Genomic DNA, 21,368 nt, shown 5'->3' on the forward strand with positions numbered 1-21,368 from the left:
TAAAGAACAAAAACTGAATCTAATCTGATTATGTAATGCCAAAGATCAAGTTGCACAAGTGCTGCCAATGTCACAAGAGAAGATCAAATACATCATGTCAGCTTTCGGTCATTTTGTTACGCGAGAACAAATTTTTAAATTTAAATAAGGTATGTTAACACTTGCCACAGGAGATGGGCGATTAAATCTAAAAAAAGATCGTGGGCATTATATGTTTGTAATGCTTATAAAATGTGTAGGATTGTTTCTTATGCAAGATGCAGGCAACCAGGGCAGGATTGAAGCCATTGGTTGAGGCAAAGTATTTTATTGTGTCTAACTCTGCTTTGAAATCGTCTTTGGACAAAGGAACAGATGCAAAATGGTGCATCAGTGAAGAGAAAGCTGCATGTTTGTGTGCTACTGATTGTTATGATCAAGAAGGTGTCTGTAGTTTTAGTTTTCTATGCATTTTGAAACAATGTGTGTGTATACTGATGTCAGTGGTTAGATCTGAGAAGTTTGTGGATTTATTGCCAATCTACATTGTGAGCTCAATATTTTTATGTTGCCTGTTTAACTTATGTAAAAATTATTGAGATCGTCTTGTAGTATCGGTCATATACACAGATCATCATCTAAAAACTTGAACCAGTATTTAATATTTGCACTCGAAGGTTTTGTTATTAAAAAAACATGTTCAAAATGGTCCATGAATATTTCATCGAAAACCGGATCACCTGGCCAATCAGACTTGCTTATCAGAAAACTATTTTCAATACTGAAGGACTATGTATTAACAGTTTGATGGCTCAGCTATGGAGTCCCCTCTCAGTCCAAGCATTGCTTCATACTTTCCCTTCACATAATGCTCCCAGTTTTCCATAACTCCCCACATTGTCTGTTCCTTCTCATTGCTTCATTTTCCTTAGTCTAGATGAGTAATATCTTTTCCAATGTTGTTTTAAACACTGTAACTTCTTTGACGACAACAGTCAGTTAATGTCTGACGATGGTCTAGTAAGCCAAAAACATAAGAAATTTTGTGCTTTTCTCTGATTATTACGTTTTTCACCCAGAAGACGGCAGAATACATTAACATAGTCTATAGCAACTATTACCTACTACAGTACCATATGCTGCTCAGCAGTTTTCATAAATTGATTGTCAGATGGCTTGTAATCCCTCACCACACACAACACCATCACAATTCTCACACAAGGCATGACTCAAATTAACATAGACACAGCTCACCAATCTGCTGGCATAGCTCTCACTGTTTCGATGTCGATGCACAGCAGTGATGATCTTCTAGGCTAACTATGTCTGCAGGTGAGTCATGGATGCAGCATCTCATGCTGGACAGGATGTACTGCAGACAGAACAGCATTCGGCAGTCAAGAATGTCAGTGAAGTATTGCCAATGACATTAGAACCGTCAGTGGCTGCTGACAACTATCTTCCACTAGTGGACTTTTGAAAATTCTTTGTGCTAAATGAGGTTAATCAATATTGGGTCCCCTAAACTATAAATTATTCTTACTTTTTTCAACTGCAGTGTTAATATCAGCTTACACACTGCTGCAAAGAAGAATAGTGATCTAGTTTTCTAGGACACCAAACACTATTTCTTGAAAATTTTTTGATGAAAACTTTAATTTCTTTTCATTATTTCTCATCAGTTGCCTCTCCAACACAGAAATGTCTTGTGTCCTTTCAACAGGTAGCCAAAATGGAATGTTCCCTACTGTATTAGTCCAGAACCACGCGACTGGTATGGTCGCAGGTTCGAATTCTGCGTCGGGCATGGATGTGTGTGATGTCCTTAGGTTAGTTAGGTTTAAGTAGTTCTATGTTCTAGGGGCCTGATAACCTCAGCTGTTAAGTCCCATAGTGCTGAGAGCCATTTGAACCCTACTGTATTGCTCAGGTACTGAGAGGGGGACTTGTGTATTAATGCTGATGGTGTGCATTATCTGGAATTTATCACCCCTCTCTATATCTTCTTTATTGTTTTTTGGGGACTCCATCTCCTCTGCACTTTGACCTGTTATGGAAATGGAATCGTTCTTATCTACTTTCAATAAGCTGCTAAATAACATATGTACATATATTTTTCATGTAATTACAACTTTGGTAATAATTATTTGCCAGTACTATACACACTGTGCTACACACTACTTCACTGAAGTGGTATGTTACACTTCAAAGAAAAGTACCAGATAGGAGAGAGTGTGACATCTGCCTGCTTTATTTCTTCGTTGATAGTCCTCAGTGTTGACGTACTGCATTGTTGTACTGGCTGAAAAATGGAGAGTGCAAGTTCAACACTGACCATTGTAAATGATGTAGCCGACAGTTGCATAATTGTGTTTCACAGTTATTTATTTTCACTGTTCACAAACCCCCAATATTACACAATTATGTGGCCAGTTCACTATTGGTAAATGTTGACAAGCCTCATTAATAGGTTGCAGTAGCATACTGCTACAATAGTTTGCTGTTGAACATCTATCAACAGTAAACACCAAACCACACAGTTCACAGTTCTTGCAGAACAATACAGTACTTGTGACACTATTTTTCAAATAAATTAAACAGACATTGTCATTAATAGTTCTAACACACGGCCTATCTGTGTTACACTTATTCCACTGTTAGTTGATACATTGTTGTCGATCTAAGCAATACATGTTTCACATCCGAAAATCTGCCGTGGACTGACTGTCTTGGGGCCAAAAATCGGCCCTTTATACATCCTCACAATAATAGGCACTGAAACTATACATTGTTCAATGCTTAAGTTACAGAAATTAAAATTAAAACATAATTGATACATCTAACTGCATACATCGAAAAATTCCCTCTTTTTAATAGTTCCCTCTACCACAAAGGTTATTTGTTTAAATAACAAAATTAACATATATAGTTATATAAACAATACTTTTGACAAACCTGGTAATTATTTTGGAATTAATTAAGGGCTGGCTTTGCTAATGTTTTCAAATAGAGTCAGAGAAATATTTTAGGAATTCTAGTAGTTCCTCTTCCAAATGTCTTTAATTAGTACAGATTTTATATTTGTTTATAAGTCAACAGTAGAATCTAAGTAATGAAACAATGACTGATTTCACCCTATAATGATCTGTAGCAAAAGATAGTAACTAGGAATGGTCAAAATAAATTAGGAAATTAATTACATACACAAAACTAAACACAAAATTACACCTGGTGCTATATTCCTTAAGACTGAGGCCAAGCCTTTCTCTTTTATAGAAATGCAGATTACACTCATGCATGTTAATGGCAATTAGGCAAAAATGAAAATAAAATTAATTTAAGGAGGCAGATGGCAAAACAGGAGAGGAAGTAAGAGATCCCAGCCTGCATCGTCACATTATCCTCTCATTGGATTGACCAGATAGATATTGCAAACAGCTAACTGGGCAATTCAATGACCACAAGTGACCCCAGAAAGTGGGTTTAACATTTCACACACAAAATAATATTACCTAAGAAATCTCCTTATCAAAAACTACAGTACATATGTTTTTCAGTTTCTACTTATATGAACTGGCCATTGAAAACTTCCCATACAAAATATTTACATAAAATGTATTGTACAAAGGCACAAAATATATTTTTAATAAAAATAGGCATCGTCATCATATGTGATGTCCTTTTTGGATAAAAACAAACATTTACATTCTAAGATACATGTCACTTTGTACTAGTCCTTTCTTGCTTCAAAGAATAAATGACCATGGGTTGCAAAAAGTCAAATTGCACCGGACCTTGCAGTTCATTTTCAGACATAAAGTTTCACTTTTTCAATGTTTGGTATTTTGCACGAGCACTTTCACTCTTTTAATGAGCTTTAACAGATTTTCTCACCAAGTCATCCACGCCTTCAACAGATCCAACTGGCAGTTAGTAAGGAAATGCACTGCTATCAGTTCCCTTGGAGGTGGTTCTCCACTGCCACAGTACCTGAAAAGATTTGACAAAATACCCTACATTAATACACTCACATTTACTTCTAACTAAGAATATGAGAAAAAAATGTTTCACACACTAATGGCAAACAATAGTCATTACTTCATAAATAAATACATTACACAATTCTCATAACATCACAGTAATTAGCACTAAAATTGCCTATAGTATGAAAAGTGGGGACCAGTACACATTTTAAAATCAAGTTCACATTACACTACAACACATTACCCTAGGTCATGGCTCTGTCCCAAACTGGTTAAATTTGTAAGATGTCAGTTTCTTTTCCATTTGCAAAATCACTAATAGCAAAGTCCTGGTTTGAAATTCACACCATTTATGGATTCATATCAGAAAATGTCCAAAATATGTACATTACCTCTAGCATAATCTCAAGACATGCAGTAGCATAGATTTAATAATCATTACAGTATGGAAAAAGAACAGAGTTATCATTACATAACTTAATTACTACTCAAATCAAAATTAAGGCGATGGAAGTTGTACCAAATCACTGCCCTACTTCTTTCATTCAACCAGAAAATTAAATCCTCACAAAATGTTACCAAATAATTGGCCTGTCAGAGTATTCATATCACTCTAAAACCATATTTACCAGTTAATCAGCAGTTTTCTTCATTCCAGCATTACCACTTTAAGCTTATAATTCCTCAGAACACAAATAGAAATTTTCAGATAACCTACAGATCCAATAATGCAGCATTATATGACTTGTACCTCACTAAAATATTGCTCTTTATGTTAAGCTCTCATTCCCAGATGCAGTGTCATGAATTGCCAATATACGAGGGTTGGAACTTTAATAGTGGCAACTATTTATTTACAGCTCGTACAAAATAGATAGATGTTTCAAAGTTTTACTGACTTTCAAAGTAGTCACCAGCATGGTGTATAACCTGTTGTCAGCAGTGTGAAAGTCTTAGGATATTCTTAGCAGCGCCAGTTGTGTTGACAGTTCAAGCGGCGCGGTCTGTTGCCCAACGCATTTGTAGCAGTTCTGAAGCAAATGCCGTGAGTGTGTTTCCTTCAGTTTAAATATCGAGTTGAACTTACAAGGGCTTAAGTCAGTGGAGTGCAGTAGGTGGTATAGCACTTAGCAGCCCCATCAGCCAAACAAATCAGTAACAGCTTGCACTTCTCTCTCTAAGCTGGTCGTAGGTTGTGTTCCAAAAATGAACAGCATAGAGACAGAAGAAGTGATGACACTTTCTGGAGGACCTGACCATCATTTTGCAGGACAATGCTCAAGTACGTACAGTGCAAGCTGTTACCGTTGGTTGACCTTTCAATAATCCCCCATGAGATCATCTTTTGAATTTCTTTTCTCACAGATTTGTTTTTTTGAAAATGGAATAATATAAGGCTTCTTGAAAAATGGTTCATGATCCTTAAACTTTAATTTGCACTCAAAATCTTTTACCAAACCTGGCCTGTCTGAAAATGCCTTACAGGTGCTCGGGAGAATACCTTTTAATTCCTCCTTTTGATTATTTGTAGTACCTTCAACATCCTCAACACTCTGTATTATTTCCAACCTTACTCTCTCCTCCTCTTCTTCTTCTTCCTCAGTAACATGCCCCATGGCCAAAACTGTTAATGGCAAATCTAATTCAGTTTGCACATACTTGTCCATACCTTCCAAAACTGATACTTCGTACCTACTTCCAATGCACTTAAAACTAAACTTACCACTAGTAAAATTAATATTTACACACCATTTTCACAAGAAATTAGTCCCAAATATTACATCAATGCTGAGATTTTGAAACAACAAGGAATTGCATTCCAACAGCTGTCCTGCCAATTCTACAGTTAATAGTACCTCTCATTTCACACTCTTTGACAGCTTACCAGTAGCACCAATAATTTTTATTCCAGAAAAGTGCATCACTACTGTACCCTCTGTGTTCCTAATAGATTAAAAAAATGCCTGTGAAATGCCATTCACATCACTACCACTGTCCAGTAAACACTTAACATGTATACCTCGGACACTTGCTGTTATTACAGGGTCCCATACTTCCTTTTTACTTACCACATGATCTTCATAAAACAAATCCTCATTAATCCCCTCCCTGGAAAAACTATCATCCTGCTTACCAAAACAATTATCAGGCACAGTCAAAAGACAGATAACATGGTCTTCTTCCTCATTACCTCTCACATTAAACTCTAACTCTTCATTAGGTCTAATATTATCATTCTTTATTTTTTTCTTTACTTAGCACATTGGTATAATTATAGATGATAAATTCAAATACCTCGTCCTCATCACTACTGGATTCATCATTGTTACATTCATTACAACTATGGTCAGAATCAGGCTCACTGTCACTTTCATTCTCCTCAAATACTTGGCTCTAATTAGTTGATCCTTGTTTCTAGTATTAGACCACAAAGCTAAACACCTGAATTCATTATGTCACTTAAAAACTTATCATCCATTTTGACATTTTGGACATACTGAGTAACAGCAGCATACACTGTTTCATCACTTAATTGTATTATAGTAACTTCCTCCTCTCCTTTTACAGGATAAACATTGCTACGCACACCATCATTCAACCTCTCACTAGAATTAGCCTGTGATTACAGCACCTTTATATACACGTGGCTCTTCATCACTACCTGCTTATAGTGCGAGCCAAAACTGAAGCATTATCTAGTTTAAATGGTTTGATCCAGAATTACCATCTTCTTCTCCATTTCTGTTTCTTGAATTTCTCCTACCATTTCCTTGCCCATTCTGGCTAACCACAACCCAATCATTCCTTGAATTTCTACTATAATTAGATCTGTTCATCCTATTTACCCAAAATACCTTCCCTGACTGAGTATTAGCATCAAAATTCCTCCTACGATCTTCCACTGAGGGCTTCACCATCTCCACTTTATCAACATAATTCAAAAAATCACTAATGCTAACCCTAGGGGCATGTACAAGCAATTCTCTAACTTTCTGAGGCAACTTAGTTTCTAAAGCCATAATTATTGATTCACTATCTAGCTCATTGTGCAAATATTTCAGTTTGCTTGTCCAAAACTGACAAAAATCTTTCACAGTACCTTCCTACAGTCAAATCTCTCCCCTCCCCAAAATTCACTCAAAACTTTCTGCTGCTTCTCTTTGGACCAACAGTAATCTAAAAATGCATTCTTAAAGCTATGCCACGAAGTACACCTATCGGCTACCTGAACTGCCCATCCATAAGCATCACCTTTCGATAAACCTCTGGCAAATGACTTTTTATCTTTGACATTCCATGTTTCAGGCAATTCATTAAATGCCCCAACGAAATCCAGTGGATGCACTTCCCCATATGGTTCAAAATTAATGAATTTCTTACAACTAACAAATGAAGGACTATTTGGGACACTACACACACTGTGCTTTAGGTCTTGTACCTCTTCCACCTTTTTCTCCACTTCAGCCAATTTTGAATATATATTTTTATTTACTTTTACCCTATTTTCAGCACAAAATTTCCTGGCTGCTTTGACTTCATATTTACACTGTTTCTCGGAAGCCTCCACACCCCAATTATAGTCATCGAAAAGTTTCTCTATCTCTTCTACACATTTACTACCCATTAATGTTAATTTCTCATTAGTATTCTGTACTACTTTCTTTCTTTATCTTCTCATTACAATCTTTCACTACCTCCTCAACCTTGTAATTCTGAAGATTAGAGTTGATTACCTTAATTTCCTTTTTAATTTCTTTCTTCAGTTTATCCTTTAATCTAGCCAAGTCAGTTTTAATGCTATCAGTTTTATTTTCCACCTTACTAATGTCTTCTTTCATACTCATACTGCTTGAACTCATCATAATTTGCCTTACATCGCTTCCAATTTTCCGTCTGCCACAAACTTTTGTCTTTGCCGACTTGCGCTACTAGATTCTTCCTCCTTAGCCATAACGATTTCACCCATTTCAGTACTGTTTTCGTCCATTTCACTCACATCACCACACAATGTAGATGATGCTTTTATCATCTCATCTACAATATGACTTGCGTCCCCATCATTCAAAGTTACATTCATGTCCAATTTATAACCACTATCATCTACTGAACCAGTCCCTATTAAGCCTGTTCATTTAAAAACTTAACCTCTACAGCTCTGTCTCTGTTATAAATCACATCACTCCCCAGGTGTCCATTCTCCCCCATCACACTGTCTTGTTCATTAAGGCCACTCATTACGTATCACTTAATATAAAACGGCTTTTGCTATGAATTACCTTATTTTTATTCCCTCGTCTCCTGCTACTGTGGTTACTCCCATTCGTCCAAAACCTGCTTGTTTACATCAAGTGGGTTGAGTCCAGCTGGTGCGCTTATTGGCTGCTGTGGCTTCTCTTCATAATGGCTGTCCTGAAGAGTTTGATTCCCGGTTGGTTGCTGCGGCTGTCCTCCATAATGGCTGCTTTGACGAGCTGGATTCCAGATTGGCTGCAGAGTCCAACATTTATAATTGCTGCCTCCATAACTTGGCCAACGATCTCCTGTTGTTATGCTTTGTTGTTGTTGATGATGATTCCTATTGCATTACTTGTTCATGCACAATCAAATTTTTGGAATACTGTAATTAGTTTTCACTGTCAGTTAGTCTGTTCACTGTTCTCAGTAGTACTGGTGCCACACATACTTCAAATTCAGTCACTCCATTCAAACTGCACTATTCAAAGTTTGCGAGTCCTTGTTTATTGTGTCCAAATAAAATAGTCCTCACCCAAAGGGGTAGCATATGTGACGTTCGTAAGCTTTATTTCTTAGTTGACAGTCCTCGGTGTTGACATACTGCATTGTAATACTGGCTGAAAAATGGGGGTGGAAGTTCAAAACTGACTACTGTAAATGATGTAGCTGACAGTTGCATAATTGTGTTTCACAGTTATTTACTTTCACTGTACACAAACCCCTCAATATTACACAATTATATGGCCAGTTCACTATTGGTAAATGTTGACAAGCCTCATTAATAGGTTACAGGCATCAGCATACTGCTACAATAGTTTGCTGTTGAACATCTATCAGCAGTAAACACCTATCCACACAGTTCACAGTTCTTGCAGAATAATACGGTACATGTGACACTATTTTTCAAATAAATTAAACAGACATTGTCATTAACTGTTCTAACACATGCCCTATTTGTGTTACACTTTTTCCACTGTTAAGTTGATCCATTGTTGTCGATCTAACCAATACATGTTTCACATCTGAAAATCTGCTGTGGACTGACTGTCTCAGGACCAAAAATCAGTTCTTTATATATCCTCACAATAACAGGTACTGAAACTACACCTTGTTCAATGTTTTTGTCACAGAAATTACAATTAAAACTTAACTCGTACAACTAACTGAATACATTGAAAAATTCCTTCTTTTTAATAGTTCCTACCACCACAAAGGATATGCTAAATTATTTGTTTAAATAATGAAATTAACATATATAGTTACACAAACAATTCTTTTTGCAAACCTGGTAATTATTTTGGAATTAATTAAGGGCTGGCTTTGCTAATGTTTTTGAATAGAGTCAAATAAATATTTTAGGGATCCTAGTAGTTTCTTTTGCAAACATTTATAATTAGTTAAGAATTTATATTTGTTTATAAGTCAACATTAGAATCTCAGTCACAAAACAATGACTGATTTCACCCTATAATGATCTGTAGCAAAAGATACTAACTAGGAATGATCAAAATAAATGAGGAAATTAATTACATACACAAAACTAAACACAAAATTATACCTGGTGCTATATTCCTTAAGACTGAGGGCCAGCTTTTCTCTTTTATGGAAATGCAGATTACACTCGTGCATGTTAATGGCAATTAGGCAAAAATGAAAATAAAATTAATTTAAGGCGGTAGATGGCAAAACAAGAGAGGAAGTAAAGAGATCCAAGCTTACTTCATCACAAGAGTGATCAGGTAACTACATTAATACTGTTATATTATACACAAATTTCGTGAAAGTGTCAGTGGGATGTTGACAATACCAGCCGACTTGAGTTTTTTTCAGTTTTTTTATTGCTTTTGTGACATAATTTCTGCTAAGAGTGTTAAAATACACTGACTCTGAACAAATTTCTGAACTAAATTTGGCAGGTGTAGCTTTCAGTTTAAACTGCATCTTACCACATCTTCTGCAGTGCTTGTAAAGAAATTATTAAACAAGTTTACCACTGCTGTGGGATTATCTATTTATTTGTTCTCGTGCATTAATGTAATGCTCATACCTGTGTTATTAATTTCAACATTTTCCTTATTTCAGATTTTCTACATTGTGGTTACTTTGTACGCTGCATAGTTTATACAGGGTGAACATTTGGAAATGCCTCATTGTTCTGTAGATGGCACTCATGAATGACAGTTCCTCTGACCATGTGGCATGGATTCCTTGCGCATTGAGGGCTGAGATTGATGCAACACACTATATGCAGCAGAATGGTCCGGTATTCATGTCAGAAACTAGCCAAGATAGTGTCTGTGTACAGACAAGCAGACGGAAATGGCCGAGAGGCAGCATGGTGCGGTGGCCCGGTGTAATGTTAAGCTCCCTCTATACAGCTTAAGCGTTTTCGTGGACTTACTTGTTAAAGAATGCTGGTTCTGCTTTCTAGCAGCGCCAATGTCTTCTGCTAGCACCGGACGCTTCTCCAAAGATTTCACTGCTAGGAAGGGGAAATTTTCACTCTCTCGACCTCTCCCTCTCTCTTCTTATTTAAAAATACGCTACTCGTGGAATATCATTCAATGCACCAGAAAGTATTTATTTTCACTTTGTACAAAAAAACAACTAAACCCTATGACGTAGGCCCACACATTACTGGGCACCCAAGATCAGTTAATTACACATTTTTGAACACAATTAATACATAAGCTTTTATCGTGGCTGACTATCCACGTCCAGTCCACGTACTCTCAACAGCAGTTCAATGTCTAATAAACAGTCACTATCTCGAGTCACTCCATTTGTTTTTTAACAATACAAAGCTACATTACTCCTTGCAGCCGGCCACGGAGCTTCCGGGCCATATGTGTATATTCTTGGCAGGTCGCGCTGAACACTTGCCAGTGCCAACGAATTTTCTCCCTTCCAGTTTCGCCTGCACAAACAATAAATGGGTGCAGTATCCCATACTCATCCTTACACCCTGCTTTAAAATAACGCGTGTTCTAAATGGCTGGAACACAAGGGTCTCCAGAATTTCGTAAAATTCTGGGGGCACTACAACAGCAATACCAAAACAAGTACCGTCACAGACACCAACAACATCATACAACATTTCAAGCCTTTTTTGGGTGTTTGAGATCATGGGCCATTTCAGCAGATGAATGTGCAGAGAGGCTGCAGACTGTGCATACACCAGATTTGGAGGACCACTTTGTAATGGATATTGAGACGAACCCCAGTACAAGCGCCAGGCAAGTGGCCCACCAATGTGGTTTAAGTCAAACTACGATTATGTGTGTCCTGCATGGTAACCACTACTATCCCTATCACCTGCAATCCCATGAAGGCCACTTTGAGCATCTGTTGTGACGTGGATGCGATGCAGTTCCATACCGCATTCCAGAACTATTTGTTGTCTTTGCACACACCATCCATTTCCGAACACATGTTCATAGGACCTTTTTTCCTCTATTTCCCGCCAGAATCTGTCCATGCAGTTTGTCAGTTTTATTAATGGTCACTATGTATTCTTTTAGCAAGTCGAATAACTTTTGTTTAGCTTTTTGATATATGTTTTGTAGTAACTGTGTAGCTCCGGTGATGTATAGGTCTGTCTATACAGTTTCTGTAGAAGTCTCTTTCAGGCAAGAGGTTATTAAGGTTATTATCTCTGTCGTGATCCATTTGGATACCTTGATTTAGCAGTTACAATTTTTAGGGGAAAATTAATTTGAAAGTAGGCTAGTGGATTAAAATTTATATGAAAATAGAAAATTTTTCTTTTCTTTTTCAGCTTCTGCCTCCAAAAGATGTATGAAAACATGTAAAATATGCAACATGGATGCAAAAGAATAGTACTGATTGAAAGTAATATGTAAGTTTATATGTTTTGTAATTCAATTTTGTATTCTCTGTACCCGGAACAAATTTTGTTCATCCTTTCATTTATGTAGCAGTGTCTTTGGTTTGTCTAGTATAATTACTAGTAACACATTGGCTTCATTATATGAATTCTTAAAAAAAAAAAAAAATATGAAATCACAAAAGTGTACAGTAAGACTGCTCACCAGGTACTAAGCCTTTGGTAGCCTAGTAGTTGCTCAATGACAGTTGTCTTACAGCTGCTGAAGGATCTAATTAACATGTCAAATACTGCACACCACACTGCAGTAATTAATTTTCAATCTATTCATTTTCATTTATAATCACTCTTACTTCACTCGCACCCGCTTAGTCATAAGCAATGGTCTAAATATTTGCACCACATTACCAAACTACACTAACAAGTACCATGTCACACAGTTCGCTGGTGGCAGATGAATACATGAATTTAAACAATTTGGTCTTGAAATGTACATTTGATGGCTAAATACCTACTAATTCATGTACATAGTCTCACATAGTACCTATACTACAGAATGACTTTCACAATGAACTGCTGACTCAATACAGATTGTTAACTTTCTGATGCCCAGCCCTGGATTGACTATGATGCTGTGTGCCATGCCTATTTATAGATGAGTGAAGTATGAATAATGATAATGTTGTGGGTTGGCAGGAGAGCCAACACCTTAATAATAGAGAAAGCCGAAAGGCACGCGTTTTAGCTCACGCAGGCTGGCGTGAGGTCTGGAACAGGACAAGGAAATTAGAATTTAGAAAAATGGACGTAGCTGGTGGAATACTTAACTTTAATGCATTAATGGTGAACGTCGGTCTGAGGGTACGTGCCTCAAAAGATCAATAGCAACTGATAATGGCGCCTTGCTAGGTCGTAGCAAATGACGTAGCTGAAGGCTATGCTAACTATCGTCTCGGCAGATGAGAGCGTATTTTGGTTAGTGAACCATCGCTAGCAAAGTCGGCTGTACAACTAGGGCGAGTGCTAGGAAGTCTCTCTAGACCTGCCGTGTGGCGGCGCTCGGTCTGCAATCACTGATAGTGGCGACACGCGGGTCCGACGTATACTAACGGACCGCGGCCGATTTAAAGGCTACCACCTAGCAAGTGTGGTGTCTGGCGGTGACACTGTAATCTCCCCACGGAAAATTACCCTCTACCACGCAATAATTAATAATGGTCAACCAAATCATCCACATGTATTTACGTTTGAAAAGTATCTGATCAGATTTTCTAGTAATATATGCGCCGACAGCTTGTCGACGCCAAGGTATTTTTCTAGTACGTTTATTCTTTGGAACAACAGAGGTACAGAAATGTATGCTCCATGGTTATTATAGAGAGAGAGAGGAACAGCTTCGGAAGTATCGGTTGGAAGATTGTCGGATTGCTAAAGGAGATTTATTTACTCTTCTTCGCGCTAAAGCGAGCTAGGAAAGTTTGTGCCGCTAGCGTGATAGATAAAGAGAAAGAAAAACCTGTAAAAGAAAATTACACGAGACTTGGAACCAACAGAAAACGGAACATGTACGGAAATGGATTCAATATACAATTTTCCTCAGAAACAAGGTTTGTGACCATTTTTATTCTAGAGTGAATGACGAATGAGTTCTCTGTCTGAACCATTGATGATTGTCTGGGCCCTGTAATTAATTGGGAAGTTTCAGCTGTGTCGAAGAGAGCCTGCAATCTCTGAGTTTTTTTGAAATCGTCCAAAAAGGCTTCGTCCACATCTGAAATTTTAGATCTGTCGTAAACTGAACGAATTGTTCAAACGATCGATTTTCCCATCTGAATGCAGCGCTTAATAATAATAACAAATGTAAAGATCTTTTCTAGCAAGCCAGCCGCTGAATATTAAGACGAAGGGCTCCACTAGAGATTCTACTAGGCTGATTTCACGTAAATAATATATTTAAACTGTACACAGATAAAGGACAGAGAGAGAGAGAGAGAGAGAGAGAGAGAGAGAGAGAGAGAGAGAGAGTGAGAGAATCCTCCATTAGCATAATTGTTTCTCTGTCTTTTCACGGATCAGCCTAACTAGAAAACACGAAGCACTGACTTTATTGTACAGATTTATGTGTGAGATGGAAAGAGCGATAAAGGCGACAGATACACTTCTGTACAGACAAAACATTACACCAAGTTAGCGGCAAGCTGCATTCACATAGACTTTCATCATTTGCAAAAGCAGAGTAGAATTCATTATAATGGCCAATCCGTGACAGGACACGTTTTTGGACGTTGTTAAAATAATTTTGTTCTCTGTTTCATGTGAACTACGACGAGACAACTTAACTTGGAAAAGAGAAGAAATACTCGCAGGCAAATTAAGTGGATCTACAAATAAAAGCAGCATGCTGGGCGCAGAAAAAAGTCCAGATCTATAATTTTTTATTAAAGCTTGCTACTATTGATGAAGTAGACGTAGATTTGAACATTTACTAATTGTGTTCATGCCAGACGTAGTTTGATTGACCTGCCCTAGTTGCATTTACCTGTATAACTACTATAAGAAAGTAGCCACAGAAGTATTCTTGTGTGAAGGGAGATATATACATATTGACTGTAGAACATTTATATGGTTTTAACTAGGGCAATGTTTAAGATGAGTCAAGCAGAGCAGAGCAACACGCAACAGCCTTCAGCTGTGAGCACGGATAATAGTGATGTAGTAAGAAGTGTTGTAGAACCGATCGCTACAGATAGTGCAATAGAACGCCCGGTAGACACGGCTGGAGATGTAACAGCAAGTATGCAACACGGATTAGATCCATTAGTAATTATCATGAGACAGATGCAGATGATAACCGAGAGCATGAATAATATGAAAACCGACATTAATGCGAAGTTAGCCTCAGTTACCGAGGGGCAAAATGATTTGGATGCGAAATTAGCCTCAGTTACTGAGGGGCAGGAAAATCTGAAAGCTGAGATTAAGCAGCAGTTACATGACAGTTTTTCCGAATTAGAGCAGCGGATAGAGGCGAAGACAAAGGAACTTAAAGATCAGGCCGAAGAGACGGAACGAAAATTAACTGCACAAATAGAATTGGTTAAAGCTCAATGTGAGGAATCTACTCAACGCGTACGTGTAGAAATGAAGGAGTATGTGGCTATTAAGATAGATACCGTACGGGAACAGGTGGAAATGGTTCCGCAATTAGTACAAAAGCAAGATGCCATGTCATGTGCAATTGCGCAACTTCCTGAATTGGCACGTACGCAGACGAACCTAAAGGAAAGTGTTGAACATCTGACCGAACGTCAAGACGTTATAGACCACCAAATTAATGTATTAACTGGTAAATTATTCGAAATCACATTAGAAAACAAAAGGCTAATGTGTGAAAACGTTGAGCAAAATGTTAAAGCAGCATTCCAGAGTATATGCGGCAAACAGGAAGAGAATTTGTTTGCGAAAGGACTTGAGGAAGTGCGACAGCAGTTAGGTGCTGATTTCGAGCATTGGAAACAAATGATAGAAGAGTCGATACGCGTTTCACAACAAGGCTCAGAACAAATGAATATCGGCCAGCAGCAGAAGTTGGCAGCGTCTGTAGAGCCAGTTACTGCACATTCGCACACGATACCGACTTGTGTGAGTAACTCGAATATTAAATTGCCACGAGCTAGTTGTTCGCGTGAAGTTTTATCTGACGGAGATTACGAAAGCCTTTGCCATGCCGAAGAAAAAACGATAAAGCATCGGCAATTCCAGATTTTTAACACTGACAAAAGGGGGGTCCATCCGATTGTTTTTATCCGAAGTTTTAGAGGAGTGCTACCCAGAAATTGGTCGGAGTGGCAGAAAATCAGTTTCGTGACTGGGTATATACAAGATTCGGGGGCGATCTGGGCCTCGGACATGACTTCTGTTTGCTCGACATATGACGATTTTGAGAAAGCGTTTTTAGCAAAATTCTGGTCAGAAGGGGTACAGGAACGCCTAAGGCAGGAGGTGCTCTACCCAGAGCCTTTCTCTTTTTCAAAAGGAAGCCTTAGGAAGTATTTTGAAAAATATATAAACAAAACTAGATATTGGGACAGACCTATGCCTTTGCCAGACATAATAAACATACTTAAGGCAAGATTACCAACTAACATCCGGAATCGATTAATTAACGGGAACGATAAAGACTTGGAGTCGTTCCTCACGACGTTAGATCATATAGACATTATAGAAGAGAGCAACCAGAAAGCCCGTAACAAGAGATTCCAATATAGGGAGATAGAACCTCCACCAAATGGTAGGCAAGGGAACGCACAGAGATCGATAAATAGTGGAGAAACCCCACAAAATCTCAATAATAATACCGGCAATAATCTTGCGAGGGGCTATCCAAGGAACAACAGGAATGGGAAACGATACAATCCCGTATGGGGGAACGAAAGGAATTTCAGACCGCAAGCCTGGAACAATAACAGTAATAGAAAGTGGAATCAACCGGGGGGAATAGATCCAAATAACCAACATCAGTGGGGACGGACATCTACGAATCAACCGGTAATTACCGAAGTGACGGACGATGTCAACCACCAGGCGAATCAAAATCCAACAAACTTGTAAGGACCCACTCGTGCCCCGGAGGAGCGGTCAACAATTGGTTGAGGGGCAACAGGATATGTGTACCCATGCTAACGTATAATGATGGACGATTACTGGCAGATGAATTGACCGAGGACTTAGAACTCCAAGATGAGGATAAGGAACAGGTGGCAGTAGCCGAAGTGCAAGTCATTTTGGAGACTGTACCTATAGTGGCGGTTTTGGACACAGCTGCAACCACGAATGTTATTTCGGAGGCTCTATTCAACAAGATCAGAAATATAAGACGAGTACCAATTTTTCCAGTTCAAAATTGCAGAATAATAGGCGCCGTTGGGGCTAGATCGGCTAATGTAAAAGTGCAGTCACTACTTAGTGTAGAAGTCGGAAATGTAGCAATATTAAGCACATTCCTTGTTGTAAAAAATTTGGTGGTAGACTGCATTATAGGAGTCGACAGCCTACGTCAATACGGATGCAGAAAAGATTTTAAAACAGGAAAAATTTGGTTAAATGTAAATAAACAAGAAATTGAGTTGGACTTGTTGAAAAAGGAAAGCCTTACCAGAAAATATAATAGTGGGATCAGTGTGCAAGTAATCAGGACTGCACAAAATTCTAAACAGCACGTAAATAATGAGTTCCAAGTCAAAGGAGACTTCGGTCAATTAGTGTATGAGAAGTTAAAGGAATCCGACTGCATTATTGAAGAGCAGAAGAAGCAGCTCAAAGAATTATTATTAGTGTATGAAAACGTGTTTGACGAAAGGCCAGGAGTTATTAAGGGATACATATGCCATCTCTACGTTAAGCCACACGAAACATATTGTAGAACTTTCTATCCTGTTCCCTGGAGTTTAAAGGCTCAAGTTCAAAAAGAAATAGATCGCATGTTGAAATGGGGTTTGATCGAACCCTCTACAAGCCCATACTGCTCCCCATTGTTGGTCGTGCCAAAAGCAAATGGAACTGTGAGACTGGTACTCGACGCCAGGGAAATAAATAAAATCATAATTCCAGTGAGAACACATCCGGAAAACATAGACGAACTGATACAACGGTTCCAGGATGTCCAATATTTGACGAGCATCGATTTGCGGAGTTCGTATTGGCAGGTCAAGCTGGATGAGTTATCAAGGAAATATACAGCTTTCATTTATGCCGGAAGAAGTTACCAATTTACTGTAGTTCCTTTCGGACTCAACATTAGTGCTGGAATCTTTATAGCAGCTCTAGATTATGCTCTAGGTCCAGAACTAAGAAGCAGGATAACAGTATTTGTTGATGATATGCTTATTGCATCGAAGACCTGGGAGGAGCATATTACCTTACTGAGTCGGGTGTTGGACGTGTTCAAAACCATGGGAATAACTGCTAACCTACAGAAATCCCATTTTGCACTAAACAGAATCAAGTTCCTGGGGCATATAGTTGACGCAAAGATAATTTTACCGACCAAGGAGAAGCTAATTGCGATTAGTAAGTTTCCAACACCGAGAAATAGGAGGCAATTAAAAGGGTTTATGGGTCTTGCCTCATTTTTTAGAAGATTTATAACGAATCAGGCCATGAATGGAGCAGCTCTAAATAGTTTGCTGAAGAAGGATGTGCCCTGGCTCTGGACATTAGAGTGTCAAGAAGCATTTGAAGAGATAAAGAAGCAATTAGTAAATGCACCGCTTTTGTACCATCCGGACATGCAAGGGGAATTCTACTTGTCAACAGATTCGTCAAATGTGGGTCTTGGAGTGTGCCTTTTCCAAGTACGCAAGATAAATGGACAGCTTACCTTTTGTCCTATTGCGTTTGCTAGTCGTGTTTTGTCCAACTGTGAACGAACGTACACGACGACAGAATTAGAGGCTCTTGCGGTCGTCTGGGGATTTAAAAAATTTCATTATTATTTATATGGGTCGAAGACTATCGTATATTGCGATCACCAGTCATTAACGTTTTTACAAACGTGTAAACTGTTACACCCCAGGCTGGCTAGATGGACGCTCGCTCTGCAACAATACCAATTTAAGATCGTACATGTCTCAGGGCAGCAAAACATTATTGCTGACGCTCTATCAAGGTCACCGCAGGGTTTAACAAAAGAGATTGAAGTAAATAATTCCTCAGAATTCCCTGTATTGCTGCTGCAGGAAAATCCATTTAAGACGTACTACGTCAATTTGTGTGTGCATATGGCCCAGTTACAGAAAAAGGATGCTCAATGGGGAAGTGTCATTCAAAGGTTACAACAGCAACCTTCGGATCAGATGGCAAACTATTACAAGCTGGTAAATGGCGTATTGTTTTTCTGCTGTGGAAGGCCCAACAAAGTCCGTTGGTGTGTTTGTATACCTGAGGCACAAATAGAGAAACTTGTATGGTTCACTCATTTAACCTGGGGACATTTCGGTGCGACAAAATAAGTGGGTACTGTTATTTTCCCAACATAAAGCGCAGAGTGCATGAGGTCTTAAAGAGATGCATAATATGTCAAAAAACAAAGCCGGATTCAAAAGGGACTAAGCACCCATTATGCTCAATATTGGTACAAGAACCAAAAGAATTAATTTCATGCGATCTGTGTGGACCGTTACCTACTTCAAGAGGTGGTGTTAAATATGTGTTGGCATTTCTCGATGTGTGTACGAAATACGTAAAGCTATACCCGATAAAGGCGGCTACAGCCAAAGTAATTGTATTAAGATTGATAAGGGATTATCTTCCACATGTGGGTACACCTAAGGCGATCATAACAGACAATGCTAAAATATTCACGGGACTCCGATGGAAGCAGACTTTGTCTCAAGTCGGTGTGAAACATATACTAACATCATTTTACCACCCACAAGGCAATTTGGTTGAGAGGATTTTTAGAGAATTCAATCGATTTATGAGGACGTATTGCCATAATAAGCAAACTGCGTGGGCAAATTATGTGGAAGAGTTTGAGCAGATATACAATAACATGCCCCACTCCTCAACTGGATATACACCTTGTGAATTGATGTTCGGAGCAAAAGAGGAAAACTTCTGGACTGACCATATCCCCAAAACTCAGGAAACTGAGATGCCTTGGGAAGAAAAAATAAGACAAGCTATCATAAATATGACGAAAAAGGCTGATCAAAGAAAACAACGATATGACAAATTAATCAAAAGGGTACAGACATACCATGTCGGAGAGAAGGTACTAATTAAACGACATACCAAATCATCCGTAATAAAGAAAAGTATAAAGAAATGGGAGTTACTATATACTGGACCATACCTTATCCTACAAATTCCGAATCCGGGGGCTTATCTGTTAGCATACCCGGGATCGAACAAAATAAAAGGGTTATTTTCTCATAACGACTTAAAAAAGTATAATGAAGATTAGAAGATAGGGAGGAATGGTGTTCCGAGTGACAGAAATGAACGCTCGTAAAAAACATAACAATAAACTGTGTGTGTAGTGATAGAAACCTTTAAATTGAAATAGTTAATCAGTGACATAGAGTATAGAAATAGTGACTAACTATTGTTATCGAGTGTTGTAAAGAAGATAGTGGAGATACGCTTCACCTGTGGTTTGGGTGAACATAGAACTTTAGCATTGCTAATGTCATCAAGAATGATTAAGGATCTAACTGACCTTCAAGAAGAATGAAATGTTTCCCGCAAATGACGCGGAATAATAAAAAGAGGTTCCGAGTGAATATTCATATGTAATCTCATGTGAACGCTTACATGTGTAAACGTGTGAAGGGATGTGTTGTGGTAGTGAATCGTGAGTGATGGTTAACGCCACAAAGATAATTTCCCGCGCAAAACAGTTGACGTCGGCGCGAGAATTAAAATCGATATAGACGATACAGATATGCTTTGTAAGAGACTCGCACCAAATGCGAGGATAAACTGATTCATGTTGAACTCTAAAAGGAATAAGTGTTATTGTGGTGTCACCGCCAGACACCACACTTGCTAGGTGGTAGATTAAATCGGCCGCGGTCCATTTAGTACATGTCGGACCCGCGTGTCGCCACTGTGTGATCGCAGACCTAGCGCCACCACAAGGCAGGTCTCGAGAGACGATATAGCACTCGCCCCAGTTGTACGAGGAGATTGCTAGCGACCATACGGACGAAGCCTTCCTCTCAATTGCCGAGAGCCAGTTAGAATAGCCTTCTGCTAAGTCCACGGCTACGACCTAGCAAGGCGCCATTAGCCTTACCTACTTTGAGAGTTATAGTATAAATGTCTCAAGAAGAATGCTGTAGTCATCAAATAATAAAGTTAAGTATAAAGCAGCTACGTACTTTTCTTGCTACCATTCAATAGTTATCCTGTTCCAGAATTGACGCCCGTCGGCGTGAGTGTGTACGCGTGCCTTTCTATCGGCTACCCGTCACTGTGGACTGGCTGCCTTGTCAGTCCACTTCAGTTATAATTAGAAGTTAAGAGTTTTTAATTTATTAATGAATGATTAAAGAAAGTAATATTCACAGATTCGGTAGTAATTTAATGGTTCGTGTTCGTTTGGTAATTTTGTGTGAAAAATCCACTTCCATATATGAGCATGGATGAACACCGTATGAATCAGAGAGTAATTGAAAGAAGCGAATCCGCATTCCTCAATGCTAATAACTTTTACATTTCAGCACTCAAGCGAAGAAATATATGTATTTAGAATAAAAAGTTTTGAGTATAGCTAAATTATATGACTTATCAAGGAAATATGGATGATGTCTTGGTAT

General features: G+C 38.5%; 1 protein-coding gene across 1 annotated transcript in view; it reads right to left on the minus strand.

Annotated features, from left to right (window-relative positions):
- Nucleotides 1-2,346: 2,346 nt before the first annotated feature.
- The window catches only part of LOC126480733 (uncharacterized), a 145,452-nt gene continuing 126,430 nt past the window's right edge, over nt 2,347-21,368 (minus strand). Inside the window, exon 5 of the mRNA XM_050104005.1 lies at nt 2,347-3,969. The gene's annotated coding sequence lies outside the window, so the exon portion shown is untranslated. The remainder of the gene's footprint in view (nt 3,970-21,368) is intronic.

The sequence above is a fragment of the Schistocerca serialis genome, chromosome 5, assembly GCF_023864345.2.
Source record: "Schistocerca serialis cubense isolate TAMUIC-IGC-003099 chromosome 5, iqSchSeri2.2, whole genome shotgun sequence".
NCBI lineage: Eukaryota > Metazoa > Arthropoda > Insecta > Orthoptera > Acrididae > Schistocerca > Schistocerca serialis.